Source organism: Sabethes cyaneus, chromosome 2 (assembly GCF_943734655.1).
Source record: "Sabethes cyaneus chromosome 2, idSabCyanKW18_F2, whole genome shotgun sequence".
Classification (NCBI taxonomy): domain Eukaryota; kingdom Metazoa; phylum Arthropoda; class Insecta; order Diptera; family Culicidae; genus Sabethes; species Sabethes cyaneus.
In genome coordinates, this window is record NC_071354.1 from 238,352,459 (window position 1) to 238,363,520 (window position 11,062).

Sequence of the window (11,062 nt, forward strand, 5' to 3'; positions counted from 1 at the left end):
TTATCTCGTTCATCTTTCATTTTCTCAATTTTCCTGTTTCCGTGTTTTTTTTTATTTCCTCTGTGCTTATCCCGTTTTTCTGCTACTTTGTTCTGTTTTTTCTCCTTTTCTGTCCAGTTTATCCATTTCCATTCTCGCTTTCCTAGTTTTCTTTATAGTTTTTCGTTCCTCTTTTTCATTTCCCTTTGTTTTACTTCCAGTTTTCCTTTCGTCTTTCTTTTTTTTACACCGTGTTTTCCGTTGCATTGCTCCGTTTTTTCGTTTATTGTTCAATTTTTTCTTATTTTCAGTCCTGTTTTTCCTCGTGTTTCCTCCTGTTTTCTACTCTTATGTTATTTTCTCTCTCATTTTTCGTTTTTTCTACCCTTTTTCATTTTCTATTTACGATTATCGTTTTTTTTTCAATTCTTTTTATATCCTATCCTTCTCGTTTTTCGTCTTTACTTCGTTTTTCCTCTTTTAGCTGCACCGTTTTTTCTTTTTTTTCATGTTTATCCTGTTTTTGTCTTCCGTTTTTCCCTTTGCGTTCCGGTTTCCCTTTTTTCTCTCGTTTTTTTGCGTGATCCTGTCTTCTTTTTGTCCCAAGGGTGGAACCTTTCATATCTCGTCTGATCGCTTTAACCCGTTTTTTCCTTTCTTCTATCAGTTTTATCTCCTTTGCTATTCTTGTTTTTTTTTGTTTCTCTTGTTTTCTATTCCGTTTTTCCTTTTTCTTGTTTCCAGTTTTTTCACCTTTTCTGCCATGTTTTTTTATTCTTTGTCAGTTCCGGCTTCCCTCTATTCATCTCGTTTTTCCTCCTTTGTACTGTCATTATTCCTTTTTTCTGCCAGCTGTTTCCTCATTCCTCTTCTTTTTCTGTCCCGATTTTCGCACTTTGCCGTACCTCCGGTTTGTCATAGTTAGTTTATGTCTTGTAAAATCTTACAATCCTAACTAAGGCCATTGCAAATTATTTTTGTCAACGCCCTTGGAAATTGACTTGAAAAATCGGGTGGCAAAAAAATAATTTGTAGTATATGACCTGAATTTTTTTAATAAAATCAATTGTCTGTGGTCTCTACAGCCTGAAAAACTCGAAAAATGAGTGTACGAGTTGAGTTAACGCTTCTAGCACTAAACAGAAATGAAAATCCAAACAATGGAATTTCCGAAAATCGTCCAAAAAATTTTTTTCGTTTCTGTCTTTTTTTCGTAGATTTTTGCATGGAAAATAATAACGTATTTATTAAAAGCAAGAGTAGTTTTGGTTTTCACGTTTAAACTTTAAGTAAAAATGCTTAGAATCCATTTTTTTTGCTCGTTTAAAAAAATCTCTTTGTTTTTTTCCAAAACCCCCCCCCACCTGCCTTCAATTGCCCAACACCGGGAGGACAAAAATTTTATAAAATATTTGTAAATTTGGCCTAACTATTTACAACTAAGACTAACTTTCTGATGACAATTCTAAAATTCGATGGAGCCTCTCTTAAAAACCACTTTCGAACAGTTCCATTCTCCTGTTTTTTTCTTTTCAGTACCGTTTTTTGTTTTTTATCTTTCGTTTTTGCTCTTATTCAGGTCCGTTTTTCCTCTTTTCCTGTCTCATTTCTGTTTTTATTTGCTGTTTAGTAAACTCCTTTTGTAGTTTTTCGTTCTCGTCTGTTCCGTTCCACCTCTTAGTATGTACTGCTTTTGCTCCTTTTCGGGTACGCTGTTTCCATTTTAATTTTTTCCTTCCATTTTAATTTTTTTTGCTACCCATTTTCCGCTTTTTCTGTTTTCTTTTCACAACTTTTCCTATTCTTGTTTTTTCCTTTTATTTTCCTCCTTTCATATCACTTTTTTTTGTTTCGTTTTTTCTCCTTTTCTATGCTTCTGTCCTCAGTTTTTCCTCTTTTTACTCGTCTTCTTTATCATTTTCTTTGTTTTCTCTCATTTTTCTTCTTTTCTTTTCCTGTCCAGTGTCTTTTTTGCCTAGTTTTCCCCTCAATTTGCTACCATTTTCTTCTTTTCTCTTTATACTTCCCATGTTTGCTTCCATTCTGTCACGATTTTTTTTTTTTGTTTTATTTTTTTTTCTCTCAACTTTTTCTCTCGAAAATTTTTCCACTTTTTTGATTCCGTTTGTCCCGTTTTGGTCAAGCTGTCCTCCGTGCTCTTTCTTGTATTTATCTCCAGAGGACCAAGAGGAGACGAACTACCGGATGATTACGATAGAAGGACGCAAAATTAATTTGTTTTATAAGAAACCGTTTGTTCTAAGCTGTTTGGTTTGTGAGATATGAATTTTTGAATTAGGAAAATATTCAAGAGAATCAGGGTTTTCAGCCATAATTCAGAAACAACAAAAAATATTACCGTTAAGAGATTAATTGAAATCGGATTTGAAATTAGATTTGGCCATGGATATGAAATTAGACTTGGAATTGAGCTCAAAGCAGGAAATGAAATTGCACTTGGAACTGTATTTGAAATTGGACTTTACACTTGACTTAAAACTCGACTTAAAATCATATAATATAGGTTAACAACTCAGCTTTAATCGCACTAGACTGTGAAAGGTTTAAACTAAAGGTTTCGTTACGGCTTAGACTTAGATCCTTCACAGTATAACTGGAGTGGAGATCGTTCCTAGAGCCAATCAACAATCAAATGCTAGTTTATTTCAACAAGCTAAGCCCTCAACAACTATTTTCTTTCCATATGTCAAATATCAATACCAATCAACTAAATTGAAAGGACAAAATTGAAGGGAAAAAGTGAAATTGAAAAACAACCATGCGTCTCCATATTCGTTGGAATTAATGGAGCCGCTTCGTTCAGTATAGTTATAAGAATTTTTCGTATCATTAAAGTTTAGTAAAAATTCCAAAACAAAGGAACAATGGCGCTTACAAGCAGTGCTGAAACTGGGCTTGAAATTAGAATTAAAACCATTTTTACGCAACTAATTTACTTGCCGCAAAAATAGTGGCAGAGATAATTAAAAACTGTCAAATCAAATTTCAAAGAAAAGATGAAACACGTGCTCTATGATGCCCTAGCCAGGGCACGCCAGTGCATGGTTGCAACGGATTGAATTGTATGCTTTTCTTGCAAACGAACATACGTACTGACGACGCAGATCAAGTAACATTAAACGTTATTTATTGATTGCAAGATTGCAGGAGAATCGTGTGAAGATTGTAAGATTGGAAGCACTGTTTTACAATTGTGCACTGTTTTACAACTTTTAGCATTTAAAAATATCAAAGAATTTGATGAAACAGTTTTCCAAAAACATTGGAATTTTTATTTGGACTTAATTGACAGTGTGGTCAACAATAAAACCTAAAAAACTCACAGTAGAAATTGATCTTCCCAGCCGCTGAATCAGTTCATGGAAAGATAATCCATTTGAAGAAACTTCTTATTACAAATGTTTGTTGTAATCTGTTTGCATGCATACTGTAGGTAGTACTGGTTTAATAAATTGCAGCCAGCACGAAACCTAATCGATTCGTTGCAAGCGTTTCTGTGATCAATCGCCGCGATTGCGTTAGGGTGATTCACGAATCTAGCTATTTTAATTTTACTAAAATACAATTCCACCTTCAGCAGGTTCAAGTCTACGATTCCCTAACAGCCGTACCAAATTTTTGAACCCCCCTACATCGGCCGAAGATAATCTGTATAATCTGTACAGCCGGCGGGCCCTGCGAAAAATATTATCCAAGCAATGCAGGAACAGCGCAAAGGGGCGAAAACGAAGAACGTCCACGCGAAGGGCGGAGAAAATTTATTGGCTTAATTGCCCAAGCTGATGGGTATTTATGGAGCCAATTGCTGTCCCCGCGACCGAACCGAACCGAACCGAACCAAGCCATTGGCTGGTGTGTAAATTTTTCTTATTACACTCCACGCTGTTCTGGCTCTGGTCATGATGCTGGGCTGGACTGGGCTGGGCAGAAAAGATTTCCCAGCTAACCGTCAAGTGATCATGCTGCATGGGACTAGCTCGACTAGTTGTAATCTAATTTAGAACTGGAGAATCGTTTGAAAATCCGCAGCTACTGATGACGTAGTTTTAAATTAATTCATCAAATCTTGAATATCTTAGGTAGAACATCATTTTCTACCTACTCTCTTATTCAGTTTAACATTTTAGTGCCCTTCGGACGGGGGCCGAAATTTTTCGTTTGTACGTCCAGAAATGTGCTCACCACTTGAAATAATTTGTCCGAATCGGAAAGTGAATTGGAAAAAACGAAAAACTTATCTTGTGTGTAGGGAAAAGATCCGCTTTCCGGCTGTTTTACATTTTTCGTTACACGCAAAGACGTATTAAGGCCAGAATGAATCCGCTTTACTCTAGGAGCCATTCGAAAAATACACATTAACAGCTGCATCTGTTTAGTATAATTCATTCACTCATCCCGTGTTTGCCGATCGTGGAAAGGTTTCGCTTTGGTGGGTGGAAAAAATGGCAGATGGAGAAAAAAATTTGTGAAAAACGGTGCAGGTTTTTCGGTGCGTTAAGCAGCGGCAACGACTGGAAGTGATTCGGGGGGATGTAGTCGGACGTCGGTGCGGCAATAATTTAAGTACTAGTTGAAAGATAAATCGACATTTTGAACCAGACCGAAGCTGCTGAAGGAACTTTTTTCGCTTGCAACAGAGTAGTGGCAGGAAATTCGTTTGATTTTATTACGTTAAGGTCGAACTCATGTCGTATTTCATGGTCTATGACATTTGTACTTCGGTTTGGTTGTAAGTCTGTCGCCGATTGTTCGGCTTACTGGAAAAAATAAAAGAACTAATTATAAATAACTAGTACTAAAGTAGATGCCTTCTGGGTAACTAGAAATCACACTATCAAAGCATAATAAAGTCAATAGACAATGAACAAAATTCAAGAAAGACCATCAACAGTACCTTGTTCCGTAAATTTAGCATCGGATATGCCACGAAGAATCTCTTTTCTTGCCTGATGCAAAAACAAACGAATGAATAAAGCACCACACACCATGAAGAAACAGAATAGAGTTTCAAGCGAAGAAAAAAAGACCAGCTCGGTGCGTGACATGCTCGGTTATGGAGGAATTAAATCGAATGGCTTTGTTTTGTTTGCACGGGCATATAATCCACGAGAAAGGAAATCGCGAACGAACGTATAGATTAAATGCAAATCCGCTGCTGGAATGCTGTGTCATGCTTTGGTCGCTTCGACCACATCGACTCCACCGAACTCCACCGACTACGAGTATGACAAACTCCAACGGAAATGGAAGAGTTAAGAAAAAAGATTGAACGGAAACGAAGTTAATCAGTAGTAAAATGAGGAAAAAACTGTACCTTAAAATGAAATTTTTTGCAGAGATTGGGATTGCAGAGTGATTGCGGGGATATGTTTGAGACGAAAAGTTACAATTTTTCGATATTATTTGGCATTGAAAATTGAACTTCGATTCGTTTTGCAAAGGGAATGGAAATAAATTTTTCAATTGGAGCAATTCTACCCTAGAACTGTTTATGAGCAAAATTTTTTGGTTTCCATCCATCCATCCATCCATCCATCCATCCATCCATCCATCCATCCATCCATCCATCCATCCATCCATCCATCCATCCATCCATCCATCCATCCATCCATCCATCCATCCATCCATCCATCCATCCATCCATCCATCCATCCATCCATCCATCCATCCATCCATCCATCCATCCATCCATCCATCCATCCATCCATCCATCCATCCATCCATCCATCCATCCATCCATCCATCCATCCATCCATCCATCCATCCATCCATCCATCCATCCATCCATCCATCCATCCATCCATCCATCCATCCATCCATCCATCCATCCATCCATCCATCCATCCATCCATCCATCCATCCATCCATCCATCCATCCATCCATCCATCCATCCATCCATCCATCCATCCATCCATCCATCCATCCATCCATCCATCCATCCATCCATCCATCCATCCATCCATCCATCCATCCATCCATCCATCCATCCATCCATCCATCCATCCATCCATCCATCCATCCATCCATCCATCCATCCATCCATCCATCCATCCATCCATCCATCCATCCATCCATCCATCCATCCATCCATCCATCCATCCATCCATCCATCCATCCATCCATCCATCCATCCATCCATCCATCCATCCATCCATCCATCCATCCATCCATCCATCCATCCATCCATCCATCCATCCATCCATCCATCCATCCATCCATCCATCCATCCATCCATCCATCCATCCATCCATCCATCCATCCATCCATCCATCCATCCATCCATCCATCCATCCATCCATCCATCCATCCATCCATCCATCCATCCATCCATCCATCCATCCATCCATCCATCCATCCATCCATCCATCCATCCATCCATCCATCCATCCATCCATCCATCCATCCATCCATCCATCCATCCATCCATCCATCCATCCATCCATCCATCCATCCATCCATCCATCCATCCATCCATCCATCCATCCATCCATCCATCCATCCATCCATCCATCCATCCATCCATCCATCCATCCATCCATCCATCCATCCATCCATCCATCCATCCATCCATCCATCCATCCATCCATCCATCCATCCATCCATCCATCCATCCATCCATCCATCCATCCATCCATCCATCCATCCATCCATCCATCCATCCATCCATCCATCCATCCATCCATCCATCCATCCATCCATCCATCCATCCATCCATCCATCCATCCATCCATCCATCCATCCATCCATCCATCCATCCATCCATCCATCCATCCATCCATCCATCCATCCATCCATCCATCCATCCATCCATCCATCCATCCATCCATCCATCCATCCATCCATCCATCCATCCATCCATCCATCCATCCATCCATCCATCCATCCATCCATCCATCCATCCATCCATCCATCCATCCATCCATCCATCCATCCATCCATCCATCCATCCATCCATCCATCCATCCATCCATCCATCCATCCATCCATCCATCCATCTGTCTGTCTGTCTGTCTGTCTGTCTGTCTGTCTGTCTGTCTGTCTGTCTGTCTGTCTGTCTGTCTGTCTGTCTGTCTGTCTGTCTGTCTGTCTGTCTGTCTGTCTGTCTGTCTGTCTGTCTGTCTGTCTGTCTGTCTGTCTGTCTGTCTGTCTGTCTGTCTGTCTGTCTGTCTGTCTGTCTGTCTGTCTGTCTGTCTGTCTGTCTGTCTGTCTGTCTGTCTGTCTGTCTGTCTGTCTGTCTGTCTGTCTGTCTGTCTGTCTGTCTGTCTGTCTGTCTGTCTGTCTGTCTGTCTGTCTGTCTGTCTGTCTGTCTGTCTGTCTGTCTGTCTGTCTGTCTGTCTGTCTGTCTGTCTGTCTGTCTGTCTGTCTGTCTGTCTGTCTGTCTGTCTGTCTGTCTGTCTGTCTGTCTGTCTGTCTGTCTGTCTGTCTGTCTGTCTGTCTGTCTGTCTGTCTGTCTGTCTGTCTGTCTGTCTGTCTGTCTGTCTGTCTGTCTGTCTGTCTGTCTGTCTGTCTGTCTGTCTGTCTGTCTGTCTGTCTGTCTGTCTGTCTGTCTGTCTGTCTGTCTGTCTGTCTGTCTGTCTGTCTGTCTGTCTGTCTGTCTGTCTGTCTGTCTGTCTGTCTGTCTGTCTGTCTGTCTGTCTGTCTGTCTGTCTGTCTGTCTGTCTGTCTGTCTGTCTGTCTGTCTGTCTGTCTGTCTGTCTGTCTGTCTGTCTGTCTGTCTGTCTGTCTGTCTGTCTGTCTGTCTGTCTGTCTGTCTGTCTGTCTGTCTGTCTGTCTGTCTGTCTGTCTGTCTGTCTGTCTGTCTGTCTGTCTGTCTGTCTGTCTGTCTGTCTGTCTGTCTGTCTGTCTGTCTGTCTGTCTGTCTGTCTGTCTGTCTGTCTGTCTGTCTGTCTGTCTGTCTGTCTGTCTGTCTGTCTGTCTGTCTGTCTGTCTGTCTGTCTGTCTGTCTGTCTGTCTGTCTGTCTGTCTGTCTGTCTGTCTGTCTGTCTGTCTGTCTGTCTGTCTGTCTGTCTGTCTGTCTGTCTGTCTGTCTGTCTGTCTGTCTGTCTGGCGGGATGTTCCTTATAGAATCGAAAACTACTGAACCAATCGGCGAGGTTTTTGGGGCAGCCCCCCGCAGAGATCACATTTATCTAAGCTTATTTATTTTCCTAAGTCTACTGACTTCTATTACTTTCCTCCAGTTGGGTCTGAACGAGTGACAGCGAGTAACGAGAGGATAACCCCTACGAAATCGTACTTTCCACGAAAACATTTTCCGTCAAATGGTACATCCCGCGTAAGGTTTTTCGCGAAACGGTATTCCGCGAAACTCTAGATTCCGCGTTATGGTCAACCGAGAAGTGATCTTCCGCAAAATGGTATTCGGCGAAATGTTATATGATCATGACGAATATTTTAATACTATCCGCTTTATTTTATCAGGCTAAGCAATGGGAGGAGTTGTTTTCTACATTACTGTGAGGAAAATTTGTATATTAAACCACCCATGAACTTCTCAGAAACTTGCAAAACTCGAGATTGTGACAAAGGTCACGATTTATGTACAACGCAGTTTAATTTGTGGCAATACGAAGTTTATCGGGTCAGCTAGTACCATAATAAAACCAGAGGTAATGATTAATACCGTAATAAAACTTTTATAAAATTCAACCAAAACTGAGTCCCACCTGAACAGTCAATTATTTTTCAAAGTTTGCATTGCATTTTTCTCAGTTTTTCCAATGTTCGATCTTCACATAAAACACATTAACTCCCTCATAGCAATGCAAAGCCTAGGTGCTACATTCCGTTATCGAAATTTGACCTTCTGTTTTTTATACGACAGACCGACCGACGTACGAGATTTTCGTACGTATATCAGAGTAAGAAATATGAAATATGTACCGATATGTATCTAGAAAAATCGCATTAGATGCACGAAACCGGCATATGCGTACTATTTTGGAGGCGATATACGTACTGCAGATTATTCGAAAATAATTCACATTCATGAGTATTTGTATACGATGAAATCCGACTCAACATGATTAGTTCCATAATTTTCATACATTATTATACGATTGGTGGTGTGCTGGAGACTTCACAGTCAGCTGTTATAGTACAGGATTATTGCCGGGCCAATTACTACGATCCTATTGACTATAACAGCCTCTCCCAGTCGAGAATCGAACATACGACAACTGGCTTATTAGGCCAGCTTCACAACTCGACGCAAACTGGGAGGTCCACTCCCTCATATGAAGTGTAAAATAACTTGACCAGTATAAATCGGTATCAAAATGATAAAAATTCCAAAATTAGGTAGATTTAGAATTATTATTTGAGCGAGCACTCTCGTGGATTTTTTTATATTAATTTCCAAAGGAAAAAAACCACAATTCGAATTTAGCTAAGGATTATCGAGCATCACTAGAACAGAATGGATTTCATTCTGGTTTTCGGTAGAGGCTTTGCAAATATTTTTCTGCTGTTGGCCCGGCGCTTGAAAAGTGTATATTCCTTCGAGCTTTCAGCATCGTTCACTTTCATGCCTCGCTGGTTGCAAAATACATTGATAACAAAATTATGTGATTGCAACACAAGGTTCGTTTAAACATTAATTGCAGACTTCTCCTTTCCGATTTTGTAAACTGAGGGATGGAATGCAGCGGCAGTTAAGGTATTGCAAGAAAATATGCTTATTTCCAACTTAACCATCTTTTGTAGTTTGTTCTTTCATGGATTTCCACCGAATATCGCTCTCCATGGCTTTTGTGCCCACAAAAATCAAACATAAACACTCTGATATTCTTAAAAAGCAGTTGTACCCTGTGTGCTGAAGAAATTTCCAAGCACTCCCATTCAAAACCACTCCAATGGGAAAATTTAGATTTATGAATCAATATCTAATTTTGGCAAAAAGTTAGATATGAACAACGTCACATGGTGGCGTTTTGCGGTCTCGCGCTTCACACTTCCCGCACCGATAGGCGATGATCGCTCGCCATTATTACGTGCGGAAAAAGTTGAAATACCACCGTGTCGTCGTCGGTCGGCCCAAATCCCGCAACCAGCCAGCCGACCCAGCCAGCAGTCGTGCACGTCGATCACACACGTTTTTGCGGTGGGAATATGTAATCAAGAAAATCCGCTTCTGCTGGCTGCCGTCAGCTTGTCGCCATCAATCCCTGCTGCCTGCACTCAGAACGCCTCAGCCAAATGTCAGCCGCCGGCCGGCCGGCCGACCAACCAACCGCCGAATGAGAAAACATCCAACGTTCGCTTGGTGTTGTATTGACCTACTTACTTCCGTCTTTGGATCGATTGATGATTGGTTCGGTTTCCAGCCCGACACTTCATTAAGTGATCCCTATTTTCGGCACCACAAAACGCACCTTCTAACCCTTAGAATGGGTAAGATTTTTTCCTCACCAGTAAGCTAAAATTGAACGTCTTTCCGTGTCACCGCACCAGCAGCAGCCGGATTGACGTGTTTATACAGCTGTTGACTGGACAACGTTCTTGTAGGTGACTGATCCATCCGGGACAGTTCAAGCATATGTAAACCTGCGAAACGAAGCAGCAGCCAGCATCCACCTAATCCACACCGGGTCACTGCTGCTTGCAATTAGCGTAAACATATGCTCAATTTACAGGCAATCTGCTTCCCTTCGATAGGGGAGAGCAAGGATGGGAAAGATTAGGTACGGCGAACGGGGTAGAAATTATAAAATTAGATCGCCGGCTTTTCGCTGGTCAGATGATGATGGCCAATCCGGGGGCTGGGTTTGACCGCGCGGGAAGGAAATCCATCGCCTCACCAGCAAGTCAAGTGATCGTGTTGGCTGGCTGGCTGGCTAATACCGGATCAAAAGTGCGCGACGGCTGCTCTCTCGGCCAGCGTCAGCAGCATTATTTATAGCGTATTTCGTATGCTCTATAAAGGAATGGAAAATTATAAACATGTTCGCATGTTGAAGGTTTTTTTGGGGTGCTGCGAACGAATGAGACGGTGAGCAAAATGACGCCCGACCCACCCGACCGAACGCTTTGAAGGTGTGGCGGCGTAGCGAAATGCTATTG